The sequence below is a fragment of the Neoarius graeffei genome, chromosome 9, assembly GCF_027579695.1.
Source record: "Neoarius graeffei isolate fNeoGra1 chromosome 9, fNeoGra1.pri, whole genome shotgun sequence".
Classification (NCBI taxonomy): Eukaryota; Metazoa; Chordata; class Actinopteri; order Siluriformes; family Ariidae; genus Neoarius; species Neoarius graeffei.
The window spans coordinates 32309028-32324688 of record NC_083577.1 but is presented as its reverse complement, the minus strand read 5'-3'; positions in this window follow the sequence as shown (position 1 = coordinate 32324688).

The following is a 15661-nucleotide window of genomic DNA, read 5'->3' as shown; positions in this document are numbered from 1 at the left end:
GAATCAAGTTGTGATTTTTTTCTTTCTTGCCCAATCTCCTCAGATCTCTCCCCTCTCTCTCTTTCTCTCTCTCACACACACACACACACACACACACACACACCCTTTGTCCAGTCAACACCACAACATCTACTTTAATAGTACACACGGGTGAAAATAAGCCGGTCCTGGCTGGTCCGCGTACCACAAAAAGATTTGGCCGTACCGGAAAGTAAAATATACTGTCTCTGAAAAAAAAGCACTTTCAGCATAACAACACACCTGCAAACGTCAATTTACCAAAAGCAACACGTTTTCCTCAATATACATTGCATATAACTCGTTCTGACCTGTCTCTGAATTGTGTCTGAAGTGAATTCCTTCCGTGTTTCACTCGACAGACAACACGCGAGATAGTGCACGGAGCCCACTGCTTAACCATCTTGCGCCAACGTGCGCAGCTGGTATCCAAAGTGTTTTAGTAGACAGACATCTGTTGCAAAGTCTCCCAAATAAAAACAACATATACAGAAACATATGTTGATGTTTCAATATTCTATTATGTGTGCAGTGTTTTGCTGGACAAACAACAAGCGAGCTACAGCGCGCGTACGGCTTAACCAGATCTTGTGCTATAACGTGCGCAGCTGGTAATCAAAGTGTTTTAGCAGACAGACGTTAGTTGCAAAGTCTCTGTAAGACTTTGAGTGGGTAGGTGGAGCACAGAAGTACGACAGGCCAGAACTGAGCTTTCAAAACTCTTTATTTTCAGCTTTTCAGCCTTCACAATCTCCCAGTACCACAGACACACGCACACACACATCATTTGTCTGGTTGGGGAGAGAGCTCCCTTCCTCTGCTCTCTCTCTCTCCTTATATAGGGTGCGGTCACTGGGGAAGACACACAAACACAGGCTAATTGACATCAGGTGCAGTGATTCTGCCACTTACCTTCCCTGACTCCACCCTCCAGTCACAGACCGACTCTTGACCACGCCCTCGCTGCCACAGTCTCCCAAATAAAAAGGCATATAAAGAAACATGTTAATGCTTCATGATAGGCTATTTAAAAATTACTTTGATCAGAATTCGTAAATTGAGTGGAAGTTGGGGCAAAGATTCTAGATTACTGTCTGGTTGGAGTGAGCAGAGTAACTAGGCTACCAATGCATGGCACGCGCACTGAGAACACACACTTACTGTAGAACGCACACACTTTCTCAAATGTTCCAACACACCTGTGGGAAAATACAAAGAATCCAAAAAACACCAACAGAAAACCACAACGATATATTTGATAAGATAAGGAAGAGAGCCTGCTGAGTGATAAGAAGTCCTAGTGAATGCTTGATAAGTAGACAATAATAAATAATTAGGTGTATTTTTCGGCAAGCGCTGCGAGCGCACACTATGACTCAAAATAATAGTACCGGCAAGAAATAAAAGTTACTTTCACCACTGAGTACACATTCAATTCAATTTGAGGACATTGAATATTTATACTCATATTAATTCAGCTAGACAATCATCTAATCAATACAGTTCAGAGGTTGTTTTTTTAGCTTCTATTTTATTCCAACTTTAGCGGAAACACGATGGATTAGCTGATAAAATAACCCAAGCGTGTATGCTTGCCTTCGCATGTATTAAATACAGATAACGGAATCCAGGGACACATGTCTGCCCAGGGCATTTTGAGTTATTGAGAGATTCAGAAAGTACAGTTTCTAAGCTTTCCAATGATGCCTTCCATGTGGAGATCTGACAATATTTGAAGAATGTGTGACCTTTTGAAATTGCATACCTCTTAAAACAGGAAAGGGAGAAAATAGCCCTCAAAGTTTTCCATCTCAGCTACTCTGGGTGCAGGGTGGGCACATAATGGTGCTCATTTGCATGACATTAAGGAAAGCCCTACCCCCTACTAGCTAGCACGATGCTACTTTCATGTAAACGAAGATCACCACGTCAATTTTCCTTCCATGCAAAGTATGCCCAAAACAATTATGAAGTACAAAAATAAGTCCTAAAGTATACTTTAACGTTTTGTGGTTGAAAAATTACTCACATTGTAAGAAAGAAAGATAGCACGATGATAACACAACTAACACAATGCTAGTTTCATGTAACCAAACCACAACACTCTCCGTTACATGCAAAAATAACCACACAGCCTTAGATTAATAAACTTACCCCATCAGAAAGAGAAACGTCGCCTTGCACACATCAATGCCTCCGATGGAATAATGTAGTCCTAGAACACTTCCTTTTGGTTGGGGTTTTATTGCTAGAAATGGTTATCTCTGATGTAACTACCGTGCGTCTGTTTGCTTCGCGGTGTTTCAGCTCCTCTGTGCTCTGTTTAGCTTGCTCATTCCATAGTGAAATTACATGCCTGTATGCAGCTTAAGTAGCCGCGAGCTCAGCTCATATCATACAGCTGATTGGCGAAAAAAAAAAGACTTAAATCATCATGTGAATGGCCCATATGGTAATTTACCCACACCCCCCAGCAGGCTACAGTCCTGACAAAAACGAGACAATTTGCAACAAAAAATTTATGCTTTTCCAACAAAACAATCTATTATCTGAAATACTGATTGCATTCTTCAAGATCTCAACTTGCACATTATGGAAAAAAACGAAAATCACAAATTTCGAAAAAAAAAATGCTTCTTTTGCGATTATCTTGGATTATATCTTGTGGAGCGAAATTCGCTGGGAAAAACACCACCAACTTGAAGCGACATTTACAGACGACTCATCCAGATTACAAGGTTTATAGACCGTCTTGTTGTCCTTGTTGTTGTATGTGAAGTTTGACCAAACGTCAATCCTTCGTTTTCGTCCAAGCCCTGACATTTCTGTCTCCACACTCGACTCTGTTCCCCTCATGTGTAACTGCTGCGTTTGTTTAGGTGTTGTGCCTGCATTTCCCACGTTTTTTTAAAAAACGGCTCTGCAGCTCAACCTACCCTCAAAAGATTCGCTCTGATTGGATTTCTTCCCAACGTGTCTCACAAACGGAGTAGTTCGATTGGATTTGTTCTCTATTCATCCCGCCCTAACATTTTCGTCTCGTTTTTATTCATTGACTAAAATGTCGGTTATATTTCGTCACAGTTTCGTCATCATATCTGACTTTTTATTTAGTTTTTATTTAGTTCTCATCCATGAAAAAGGTTCATTGACAAATATTTTTCGCCATAGTCTTCGTCAACGAAATTAACACTGGTCTGGCACAGCTCGAGCGGTTGTGCATGTTCACAGAGCATGTTGTGCATGCGCTTGAGACCCGGTCATTGTAGGAAACACATGACGCTGATTTGAGTGCAATCAGCATGCACAGATACGGAAGCTCTTTTCACAGAGGCTTTACGAACCATTATCACTGTCACATTTGTTTTGAGCCATGTTTATAACACTCTTTAAATACTCTGCTTTATGGTTCTGCTTTTGTAAATAAAAAAACACTTGGAAGATGGCTCTGGACACTTACAGTAATGTATTTATGTCTGAGGACTTTCTGTCGACTTGCTAACTTTAGGACTGCAGTTGTCATGAAAAGTTTTGCACTCAAGTTTCCATCAATGAACAGTTTATAGCTTCAAAAAATAGACTTCATGTTAAAACTATAATGAATTTCATGGTTATACTTTGTGACTATATAGGACACAGTTATAGAAGCAAGTTATTTATCATCACATTATCTGTCATCACCCAAATGAGGATGGGTTCCTTTTTGAGTCTGTTTTCTCTCGAGGTTTCTTCCTCATGTCGGCTTTTTGCCTCGCCACCATCATCACAGGCTTGCTCATTGGGGATAAATTAAGGATAAAATTATCTCAGGTTTAAAGTCTTTAATTCTCTTTAAAGCTGCTTTGTGACAATGTCTATTGTTAAAAGTGCTAAAAAAATAAGCTTGACTTGACTTAAATATCACACCTGCTAATAAACATTCTTCCTACACTTAGATCCGTCTATCTTGTAGTGTCCTGGTCCCCAGATCCTTACCCCAGCCACAGGAAAAGTTGTATGCTTCCATGCTCTTCCAGGTTTTCATCTGTTTGTCCATGTACTGTAGAACGATGTCTGCAGCACCAGGTAGTTTGAAATGTCAGGGAGCTCAATGGATGGATAATTTTCCAACTCATAGGAAAAATCCTTCTTTGTTAGTGTGTAAGGATCTAATCCCATTGAATGGTTTCTATATCCACTTCTTTTGAGTGTACTTCTTGGTTTTAATAATTTGCTTGTTTGCTGTACACAAACATGGCAATAAGTTCTTGTGTTAATCAACCAGACTCCGCTTTTGGATCATTAATCCCTTTTGAGTGAGAATGCCCTGCATGCATTGTTTTATGTTGGCTTCTGGCACATCCATATAGTTTTGAATACAATACCTACAATTAAAAACAGTTTGTTTTTATTACACTTATTTACTTCCTGGGCTCCCATCTGTAACAGGAAGTGATGTTCCATTCCATTAATACACTTTACAATAGATTATTAGATTCTACTAGAATAGATAAGCCAAAATCCTTTTTAATTCCATTGTTCTTTCTAAGGCAACACGGTGGTGTAGTGGTTAGCACTGTCGCCTCACAGCAAGAAGGTCCGGGTTCGAGCCCCGTGGCCGGCGAGGGCCTTTCTGTGCGGAGTTTGCATGTTCACCCCGTGTCTGCGTGGGTTTCTTCCGGGTGCTCCGGTTTCCCCCACAGTCCAAAGACATGCAGGTTAGGTTAACTGGGGACTCTAAATTGACCGTAGGTGTGAATGGTTGTCTGTGTCTATGTGTTAGCCCTGTGATGATCTGGCGACTTGTCCAGGGTGTACCCTGCCTTTCGCCCGTAGTCAGCTGGGATAGGCTCCAGCTTGCCTGCGACCCTGTAGAACAGGATAAAGCGGCTAGAGATAATGAGATGAGATGTTCTTTCTAAATTACTTTATGGTTTACCGGTGATTGCTGCTAGTCAGTCTGATCTTACTATTATACAACAATTTTTAACTAGATGTTTTAAATGACATTATACTTCAACTCATTTTTATATTTTTAGTTTTCTTGAAAAATGTGACCACCGACTGTTTAATAAGTTTAATGTCACAGATCATCCACTATTCAGCATGTTGCCTAAGGTAAAGGAATTTTCTGCGCACCTAAGAAACAGATCCAGCATTATGCCTAGAATAAGCACAGAGCGTTTTAGGAATAGTTTTTTTTTTAATAGATTAATTTTTAAGTATAAGTTGATGTAGGTTTTTAGATTAGGTTTTACATTTAGGCATTTCTGTCATTTATATTGTTATATTGTCACACTTGATATGTATTTTTTATCTAGTGAATAAAGACATATTACATTATATTAGATTACATTAAAATAATTGGGGATCTGTTTTAATGGACCCCGACTTGTTACAAGTGTAAATAGGTGGGCCTCAAAGCAGAAAAGTTTGAGAACCCCTGCAGTAGAGGACAGCAGAGAGCTGAAAAATAGTGCTAAAAAATGAACTGCTATATTACTGTCATCTAAAAAGGCCATGCATTTTACTGAGGAAACACCATGCAGTGAGTGAGTGAAAGAATGTTTTTATTTATGAATGGATGAGTGTGAATTGGTGTAAGTGAGTAAATGAGTGAATGCATGAATAAATAAGACAAACATTTGCACATTTGAGCACATTTGTGTCTTTGATAAGCAGAAGCCCTAAATATACAGTATCATATATCTTTCCATATTGATATTGTCACTGACATACTGAAACCAAAAATGCTTTAGCAAAACACATGCTGTACATCTCACTTAAACTCCAATATTTAGTAGTACATAATGCATTACTATTTAGTGTTTACAGAACAAAAGGTCATTGAAAGGTCTTCATTTCTTATTACCTATACAGTGCAATGAGCCAATGTACAATTTCTTAGCCAACATTATAAGATGGCTTCTTGGAGAAACTGTGGCACAAAATTGGGTCATAAACCTCTTTTTAATGAAACAAGATCATTGTGAGCGCTCAACCACAGCTTTGCATAAATTCTGAAAAGGTCATTGACTTCTTTCTTCATTTTCATCTCAAATATGGCACAATTCTAATATTTGCAGAGCCTAGCAGACACACATATGTACAACAACAACAACAACAATAATAATAATAATAATAATAATAATAATAATAATAATAATAAACAAACAAACAAACAAACAAACAAACAAACAAACAAAACTTGTATTCTGGAAATAAAAACAAAATGTAATATTTTTCAAATCCTTTAACTCAGGGGTTCTCAAACATTTCTGCTTTAAGGCCCACCTATTCATACTTGTAACGAGTCGGGCCCATTAAAAAAGAAGATCCCCAATTATTTTGTCTCATCTATTCTATTAGAAACTAGTAATCTAATGCCGCTTTTCCACTACAAACGCGGCTGAGCCGTGCCGTGCCGAGTCGAGCTGAGTTGGGCTGAGCGGGGCTGTTGGAGTTGCATTTCGACTACAACCGCACTGAACCGTGCTGGCTGGAAGTGGGTGGACACATTGGGTGGAGTTAGCGAAAGTGGGTGGACGTCATGTGATGTCGTTAAGCAGCGCAAACAGTGACATCAGTGACAGTGGCGGAACAAGTCAGAGCCGGGCTGGGGGCGGGGCAAATGACCGGGCCCTTTATTAAAGCTTATCATAACATCATTTTAGGCTACAAAATGTCCGCAACTGCGGTGTTTACCAATTTCAACACTACCGGGTGCAACTATGTTATTTAGTACATCAAGTCCTTCAAACGAACATGTAACTCAGAAACAAAAAACATTAGGATACTGTACATGGCTCATAATAAAACATCAATAGCCTATACTGCGCACATTATTTGAAGGGCATACGAATGAGCGCTCAGAGGTTGCACCGGTGACAGGAAGAGTCAGAAATAAAAGGAGGGCGGTGCAAACCTCACTGAATGCACTGTGTTTACCAATTTCAACACTACGGGGTGCAACTATGTTATTTTGTACATTAAGTCCTTCAAACGAACATGTAACTCAGAAACAAAAAAACATTAGGCGACATACTGTACATGGCTCATAATAAAACATCAATAGCCTACTGCGCGCATTATTTGAAGGGCATACGACGAGCCTTGCGCTCCGCGAACTCGTCCACGATGCTCTGTATGTCACTGATTCAGTGATCTTTTCAGCGGTAGTCTCACGACCCGAATAGTAAACAATAAACATGGAGGACATGGAGTCGTTAGTATTGCTGGTCTTGGTGCTGTGGCTTGTTGTCACCGACAACGCCAACAGATACTGGCAAGAGCGTATAGATGAGGCGAGGCGCATAAGGCTTCAGAAATTCTCGTAATTCGTAATTCTCCTTCTTCCGGGTTTGTGGTGTTTACAGATCCCAGCGCGCTCGCGGGGCGTGTGTGGGCATGTGAGGACACGCCTCCTCACCAATCAGTGCACAGGGGAGTGTCTGCTCACGCCTCCAGCCTCAGTCGGCTCGCTTTGGCTCGCTTCAGCCCCACTCCAAAACCGTGCGAGTTTTAGGGGCTAAGCAGGGCTGAAACGAGCTGAGTCGTGCTGGTTTTTGGTAGTCGAAACGCGAGCCGTGTCGGGCTGAAGTGAGCTGAAGCGAGCTGAAGTGAGCTGAAAAAGGGTAGTGGAAAAGGGCCATAAAAGTGTATTAATGGGATGCAACATTACTCCCTGTTACAGATGGGAGCCCAGGAATTAAATAAATGCAATAAAAACTTTTTTTTTTTTAATTGTAGGTATTGTATTGTATTTAACTGTATGGATGTGCCAGAAGCCAAACCATGCATGCAGGGCATTCTCAGTCAAAAGGGATTAATGATCCAGAAGTGGAGTCTGGTCCATTAACACAAGAACTTATTGCCATGTTTGTGTACAGCAAACAAGCAAGTTATTAAAACCGAGAAGTACACTCAAAAGAAGTGGATATAGAAATCATTCAATGGGATAGAACATTACATGCTAACAAAGAAGGATTTTTCCTATGAGTTGGAATTTACTAGCTAAATTTGAGATTAATAGAATACATTTTAATCCTATTGTAATGTAACTAAATACAAAGACAATAGATATGCATAGTATCAATAATTTTAATTTAATTAACAGATAATCAGAGGGCGGCACGGTGGTGTAGTGGTTAGCGCTGTCGCCTCACAGCAAGAAGGTCCTGGGTTCGAACCCCGGGTCCGGCGAGGGCCTTTCTGTGTGGAGTTTGCATGTTCTCCCCGTGTCCGCGTGGGTTTCCTCCGGGTGCTCCGGTTTCCCCCACAGTCCAAAGACATGCAGGTTAGGTTAACTGGTGACTCTAAATTGACCGTAGGTGTGAATGTGAGTGTGAATGGTTGTCTGTGTCTATGTGTCAGCCCTGTGATGACCTGGCGACTTGTCCAGGGTGTACCCCGCCTTTCGCCCGTAGTCAGCTGGGATAGGCTCCAGCTTGCCTGCGACCCTGCAGAAGGATAAAGCGGCTAGAGATAATGAGATGAGATGAGATAATCAGAGTTTAAGGTTTTTGTAAGATGAGTATATTTTTAGTCTTTTGTATTTGTAATTATTTGTATCTGTACACAACCCCACCAGCTCTGCTGATCAACTTATCATGTTGAAATAAAGTTATTCATTCATTTGTTATGAGTTAGAAAATTATCCATCCGTTGAGTTCCCTGATGTCTCAAACTACCTGGTGCTGTAGACATCGTTCTACATGAACACACAGATGAAAACCTGGAAGAGTATGGAGGAGTGCAACTTTTTATATGTGGCTGGGTTAAAGATCTGGGGATCAGAACACTACAAGATAAATTCTGTGTTGTTTTTGCCCGGGTACATAAGAGTTTCTGGGCTTTTTGTATGTGTCTTTGAGAAGGTTACTTGGATGCTACAAGTTTTAGTATCAGGTGTAAACAAACCACAGTTGCTCCCTTCTCAATCCTCCCTGCTCTGCTCTTCCAGCACACATCACAGATCCATATAATTTACCCACAAACAGATTTATTCTGCACATGTGCTCTGTGTGTGTGTGTGTGTGTGTGTGTGTGTGTGTGTGTGTGTTTGTGTGCGCGCACGAGTTAAGTGTAGAGTAGGAATGTGACAAAAATAAAGGCTTCTTCATTTACCCACAAATTTATTTATTCTACTTGAAAAGTGTACAGCAAACCAGCTACTGAATTTGGGACACTACAACATCCTGAACTATTGAGTATTTGGTTTTAAACTTGGAAAAAAAAAATTAATGACGCACTAGATGGCACTTTGCGCCATTTGCCTTTTGAGAAACACTGCTTTAACTTATATTTCAATTGAATACAATACAAAGACAATATATTTAATGTTCAAACTGATGTGTGTATTAATGTACACTTGTTCTGAATTTGATTCTTGCAACACATTCCAAAAAAGTTGTGACAGGGGCAACAAAAGACTGCCAAAGTTGTGGGATGCTTCAAAAATGCATGCTTGGAACATTCTACAGGTAAACGGATCGATTGATAATTGGAAAGGCTCAGTTGTTCATCAGTGGGGGTGGGGGGGTCACCATTTTGTGAAAATTGCATGGGCAACATTTCTCAATGTACAATTACAAGGAATTTAGGGATTTCATAATCAACAATCCATAATCTCATCAACAGATTCAGAGAATCCAGAGAAATATCTGCATGTCAGGGGTAAGACCAAAAACTAACACTGAATTCCTGTGATGTTTGCTCTCTCAGGTGGCATTGCATTAAAAACCAATCTGATTGTATAAAAGATATTACTCCATGTGCCCAGGAACACTTCAGAAATCTGTTGTCAGTGAACACAGTTTATCACTGCATCTATAAATGCAAAGTGAAAGCCATATATAAACAACATCCAGAAACATTGCCAAATTCTCTGGGCCTGAGCTCATCTGAGACACAAAGTGGAAAGCTGTACTATGGTCTGCCGAGTCCATATTTTGGGTTGTTTTTGGAAATCTTGGACATGGTGTCCTCTGCACATGGTAAAACTTCATGTGTCAGGAGAAACAGACGAGGACCCAAGAGCGCAAGTTAAATGTTTGAGTTTTATTGATAACAGGGGAAAGGGAGGATGTGCGAAGTTCAGTGGCAGGAGGACTGAGAGGCAGGGATGGCTAGTGGGAGCATGGTGGTGATGTCTGCGGTCTCCCATCCAAGCACTGACCAGGCTTGACCCTGCTTAGCTTCAGAGATCAGACAGGATCAGATGTTGTCAGAGGCTGAAAGCTGACAGCACTAGGTATTCAGGCAGTCTCCCAGCGAGCAGTCCCTCAGCAGACAGACAAGACAGCACAACAGGCAGGAGTAGGGAAACAGGCTGGAACACAGAGTCACAGATCAGGTAGCAAGATAAGGGACAGAAATGCAGGGTCAGGTTACCAGGACTGAAGAGTTGACGGAGTCGACGTCTAGAAGACGATCTGACACTGAAGCTAGGGAGAACAGCAGCTTTAAATACACACAGAGGAGGAGCAGGTGATGGGCAACAGCCAATGACAGCCACTGAGAGTTAATAAGAGGAAATGTATATGGGCGTGGACGGTAATGCTGAGTGGAGAGGAGTGGAGATGTTACCTGACGAGAGGAAACCCACAGGTAGGACCATGACAGAACCCCCCCCCCCCCCCCCCCCCCCCCAAGGGACGGCTCCAGAAGTCCCTAGCCACAGATCCACCAAGACGGGCGGGAGGAGGGGGAATACCGGTGGAGGGTCAGAATTCCTCTGACCAGTCAGTGTCCATAGCCCCCGCACCATCTTCACTGTCGGAAGACTCGTCATCCAAGGGCCCCCGCCCAGGATTCGGTTCGGTGTCAGGCTCGGGCATCAGGCTCGGGCACTGGAGCAGGGGCAGGGTCCGGAAGTGGATCCGCACTGTGAGAACCCCTACGTCGACCCCGTCGGATGGAGGGCTGGTCAGGGTGTAGCCGGTGGAAGTCGGCGATGAGGGCCGGATCCAGAATCCTTCCAGCAGGGACCCATGCCCTCTCCTCAGGACCATAACCCTCCCAGTCTACCAAGTATTGGATGCCCCTACCCCTACGTCGCGAGCGGAGCAGTCACCAGACCGTGTAGATTGGTCCACCATCAATGAAGCATGGAGGAGGAGGTGGCGGTGTTGCCGGGACCAGGGGGCTCTCGTGCACCGGTTTGATTTTGGAGACGTGGAAGGTGGGATGTATCCTCATGGTCTCTGGCAGTAGCAGCCGAACTGCCGTGGGACTGATGACCTTCTGTACGGGAAAGGGTCCGATGTAGCGAGGCGCCAATTTGCGTGACTCCACCCGTAGTGGTAGATCTCGAGCCGCCAACCATACCTTCTGGCCGACATGGTAAATGGGTGCCGGGGTCCTCCGCTGGTTAGCCCCAATAGCATAGCTAGTACTGGACTTCAGGAGTGCAGTGCGGGCCTGGACCCACATGCGGCGGCAGCGGCGGGCATAGGCGAGAGCAGATGGGCAGGTGGCTTCTCCCTCCTGGCTGGTAAACAGAGGTGGTTGATACCCATACACACACTGGAAGGGGGAGAGTCTGGTGGCAGAGCTGGTGAGGGAGTTGTGGGCATATTCCACCCAGAGCAGATGTTGAGCCCAGGCGTGGGGGTTGCGCGAAGCCACACACCTAAGTGCCTTCTCCAGTTCCTGATTCATGCACTCCATTTGGCCATTAGACTGTGGGTGAAACCCGGACGACAGACTGGCAGTGGCCCCGAGGAGGTGGCAGAATTCCCTCCAGAAACTGGCGGAGAACTGTGGGCCCCAGTCGGAAACGATATCCTTGGGCAGGCCGTGGACCCGGAAGATGTGTTCTAAGACGACCCGGGCAGTCTCCTTAGCAGTTGGCAGTTTAGGGAGAGGCACAAAGTGGGTCATCTTACTGAAGCGGTCCACGATGGTGAGGATGACCGTATTACCTTCCGATGGAGGAAGACCAGTAACAAAGTCCAGGGAGACATGGGACCAGGGACGCATGGGTACTGGCAGGGGCTGGAGTAACCCAGCTGGGGGCTGACTGGGGGACTTGTGCTGGTTGCAAGTGGGGCAGGCTCTCACAAAATCCTGGATGTCCCTCCTCATCGACGGTCACCAGAATCGCTGAGACAGCAGATGGAGAGAGCGTGTGACCCTGGGGTGACAGGCCAGGCAGGAGTCGTGTCCCCATTGAATCACCTGAGACCTCAGGTTGGCTGGGACATAGAGATGGTTGGAGGGACAAGCGCTGGGGCCTGGCTGGTCCCTGATGGCCTCTCGAACCTGCTCCTCGATGTCCCAGGTCAGGGCAGCAACGACACAGGAGCTTGGGAGGATGGGTGTTAACTCCTCCTTGGAAACCTCATCCCTCTGAAACATCCAGGAGAGTGCATCCGGTTTGATGTTGCAGGAGCCAGGACGGTAGGAAAGGACAAAGTTGAAGCGGGTGAAGAATAGTGACCACCGGCGCTGGCGGGAGTTTAGCCTCCTGGCTGTCCAGATATATTCCAGGTTTTTGTGGTCTGTCCAGACCACAAACGGAACCTTAGACCCCTCCAACCAGTGGCGCCACTCCTCGAGGGCGAGCTTGACCGCCAGTAGCTCGCGATTTCCGATGTCGTAATTGTTCTCTGCTGGGGTCAGTCTTCGAGAGTAGAAGGCGCAGGGGTGCATTTTTCCATCCTCAGCTGCCCACTGGGAAAGCACAGCCCTGACTCCCACATCCGAAGCATCGACCTCCACCACAAATTGCCGCTCGGTGTCAGGCATACAGAGGATGGGAGCTGAGGTGGAATGGGCCTTGAGGGTTTTGAAGGCTTTGTCAGCTGCTGCCGTCCACTGGAAGGGCTGTTTGATGCTGGTCAGTACGGTGAGTGGGGCTGCCACGGTGCTGTAGCCCCGGATGAACCTTCTATAGAAGTTGGCGAACCCCAGGAACTGCTGCAGCTTCTTACGGCTCTCTGGAACCGGCCATGACGTCACTGCCGACACCTTCGCAGGGTCCATTTGTATGCTGCCCTCGGTAACCACATATCCCAGGAACGAGACAGACTGAGCGTGGAACTCCCACTTCTCTGCTTTCACAAACAACGAATTCTCAAGCAGGGGGCGCAGGACCAACTGGACGTGGTGGGTGTGTTCAGACAGGGTTTTAGAGAAGATCAAAATGTTGTCCAAGTAAACGAAAACGAACTTGTTGAGCATGTCTCTGAGGATGTCATTTACCAGCGCCTGGAACACTGCTGGGGCATTGGTGAGACCGAATGGCATGACCAGATATTCATAGTGTCCCATCGGGGTGTTGAATGCAGTCTTCCACTCGTTGCCTTCTCTCACTCGCACCAGATGGTAAATGTTCCGGAGATCTAGCTTGGTGAACACTGTGGCCCCTTGCAGTAGTTCAAAGGCGGAGGAGAGTAGTGGCAGAGGGTAGCAGTTCTTAACCGTAATGTCGTTCAAGCCCCGGTAATCTATGCATGGGCGAAGAGAGCCATCCTTCTTACCCACGAAGAAAAATCCAGCTCCGGCAGGAGAGGACGATGGAAGGATTAGGCCGGCAGCCAGAGAGCCGTTTATGTAGTCTTCCATGGCCTTCCTTTCCAGGGCTGACAGGGAGTAGAGATGGCCCTTAGGGGGTGCGGTGCCTGGCAGGAGGTCGATGGCGCAGTCATATGGTCAACGACATGGCCTTGGCCTTGTTGAATACCTCCCTCAGGTGGTGATAGCAGACAGGAACCTTGGATATGTCGGGGGTGGAGCTGGTGGTCTCCTGGTTGGTTGGCAAGATGGCTCCCTTCAAGCAGGTCTGATGGCAGCCCCTTCCCCACTCTCGTATGGTGCCAGTCTCCCAGTCGAGTTGGGGGTTCTGTAGACGGAGCCACGGGTATCCTAGGATGAGTGGTTGGCCGAGTGAGTGTAGGAGGTGGAATTGGATGGACTCCTGGTGGTTACCTGACAGCAGCATTGTCAAGGGGGCTGTGATGTGTGTAACAGTGCCAAGACGATGTCCACCCAGCGCTCGTACAGGAACGGGTGGAGTAAGATGGTGGCACCCCACACCCAGCTGCCATGCGAGCTCAGTGTCCATGATGTTAGCTTCGGCTCCAGAGTCCACCAGGGCGGCCAGGGCACAAGCGGTGTCGGGAAGCAGAAGGCGGAGCTGAAGCAGGGGTTTACGGATGGAGGTTAGGCGGCGCTGTCGCTCCTCGGGGGTGAGGGAGGTACGGCCGATCTCCATGGGCTCAGACTGATTATGTTGGCTTTGGGGCATGACAGGCGGGAACTGGGCAGCGGAAGACTCACCCTGAGTGCGGGTGGCAGGTTGACTAGGACACCCCTTCTCTCGTCTGCGGATCTGGATACAGTGATCAATGCGTACGGCGAGGGCAATGGCCTCATCAAGTGTCGGGGGGTTGCTCATGGGAAACGAGCTCGTCCTTGACGCAGTCCGCCAAACTGTGGAGGAAGGCGTCCACCAGCGCCGCCATGTTCCACGAACTGCGCCGCGCCAGGGTGCGGAAGTCGATGGAGTAGTCCGCCACCGTCCGGTTGCCCTGACGGATACTCATAAGTGCTCGTGACGCCTCTGTTCTTGACGAGCCCAGGTCGAACACCTTTAACATCTCCTTGGCGAAGGCACTGAAGGAGGCACAGGCCGGGGTCTGCCGGTCGAATTCAGCTGTCCCCCACAGCCGGGCCCGGCCGGTCAGGTGAGTGATGACATACCCCACCTTGGCTCGCTCTGTCGAGAAGGTCCTGGGCTGCAGAGAGAACTGGATATGGCAGCTGGTCAGGAATGGCCAGACCTGGTTTGGGTCACCATTGAAACGTTCCGGATTACCGATCTTCAGTTCTGGGTCACCGGGAGCCAGAGCAGGTGGGGTGGTGAGGTTGGTGAGAACTTGCAGGACCTGGGTTAGCTGAAGCTGCTGCTGTTGGAGCTGCTGCTGCTGGTTAAGCTGGCGCAGAGATGCAATGTCGCCGGCCATCCGGTTTATTTCTCCCTCTGCACGTTCCAGTCGCTGCAGGGCAGTCACTTCAGGCTCAGTCACCATGCTGGTCGGGGAGGGCGCTGGGTCCATGCTGGTCAGATCGTTCTGTCAGGAGAAACAGACGAGGACCCAAGAGCGCAAGTTAAATGTTTGAGTTTTATTGATAACAGGGGAAAGGGAGTTAGGAAGATGTGCATGTGTGAAGTTCAGTGGCAGGAGGACTGAGAGGCAGGGATGGCTGGTGGGAGCATGGTGGTGATGTCTGCAGTCTCCCATCCAAGCACTGACCAGGCTTGACCCTGCTTAGCTTCAGAGATCAGACAGGATCAGATGTTGTCAGAGGCTGAAAGCTGACAGCACTAGGTATTCAGGCAGTCTCCCAGCGAGCAGTCCCTCAGCAGACAGACAAGACAGCACAACAGGCAGGAGTAGGGAAACAGGCTGGAACACAGAGTCACAGATCAGGTAGCAAGATAAGGGACAGAAATGCAGGGTCAGGTTACCAGGACTGAAGAGTTGACGGAGTCGACGTCTAGAAGACGATCTGACACTGAAGCTAGGGAGAACAGCAGCTTTAAATACACACAGAGGAAGAGCAGGTGATGGGCAACAGCCAATGACAGCCACTGAGAGTTAATAAGAGGAAGTGTATACGGGCGTGGACGGTAATGCTGAGTGGAGAGGAGTGGAGA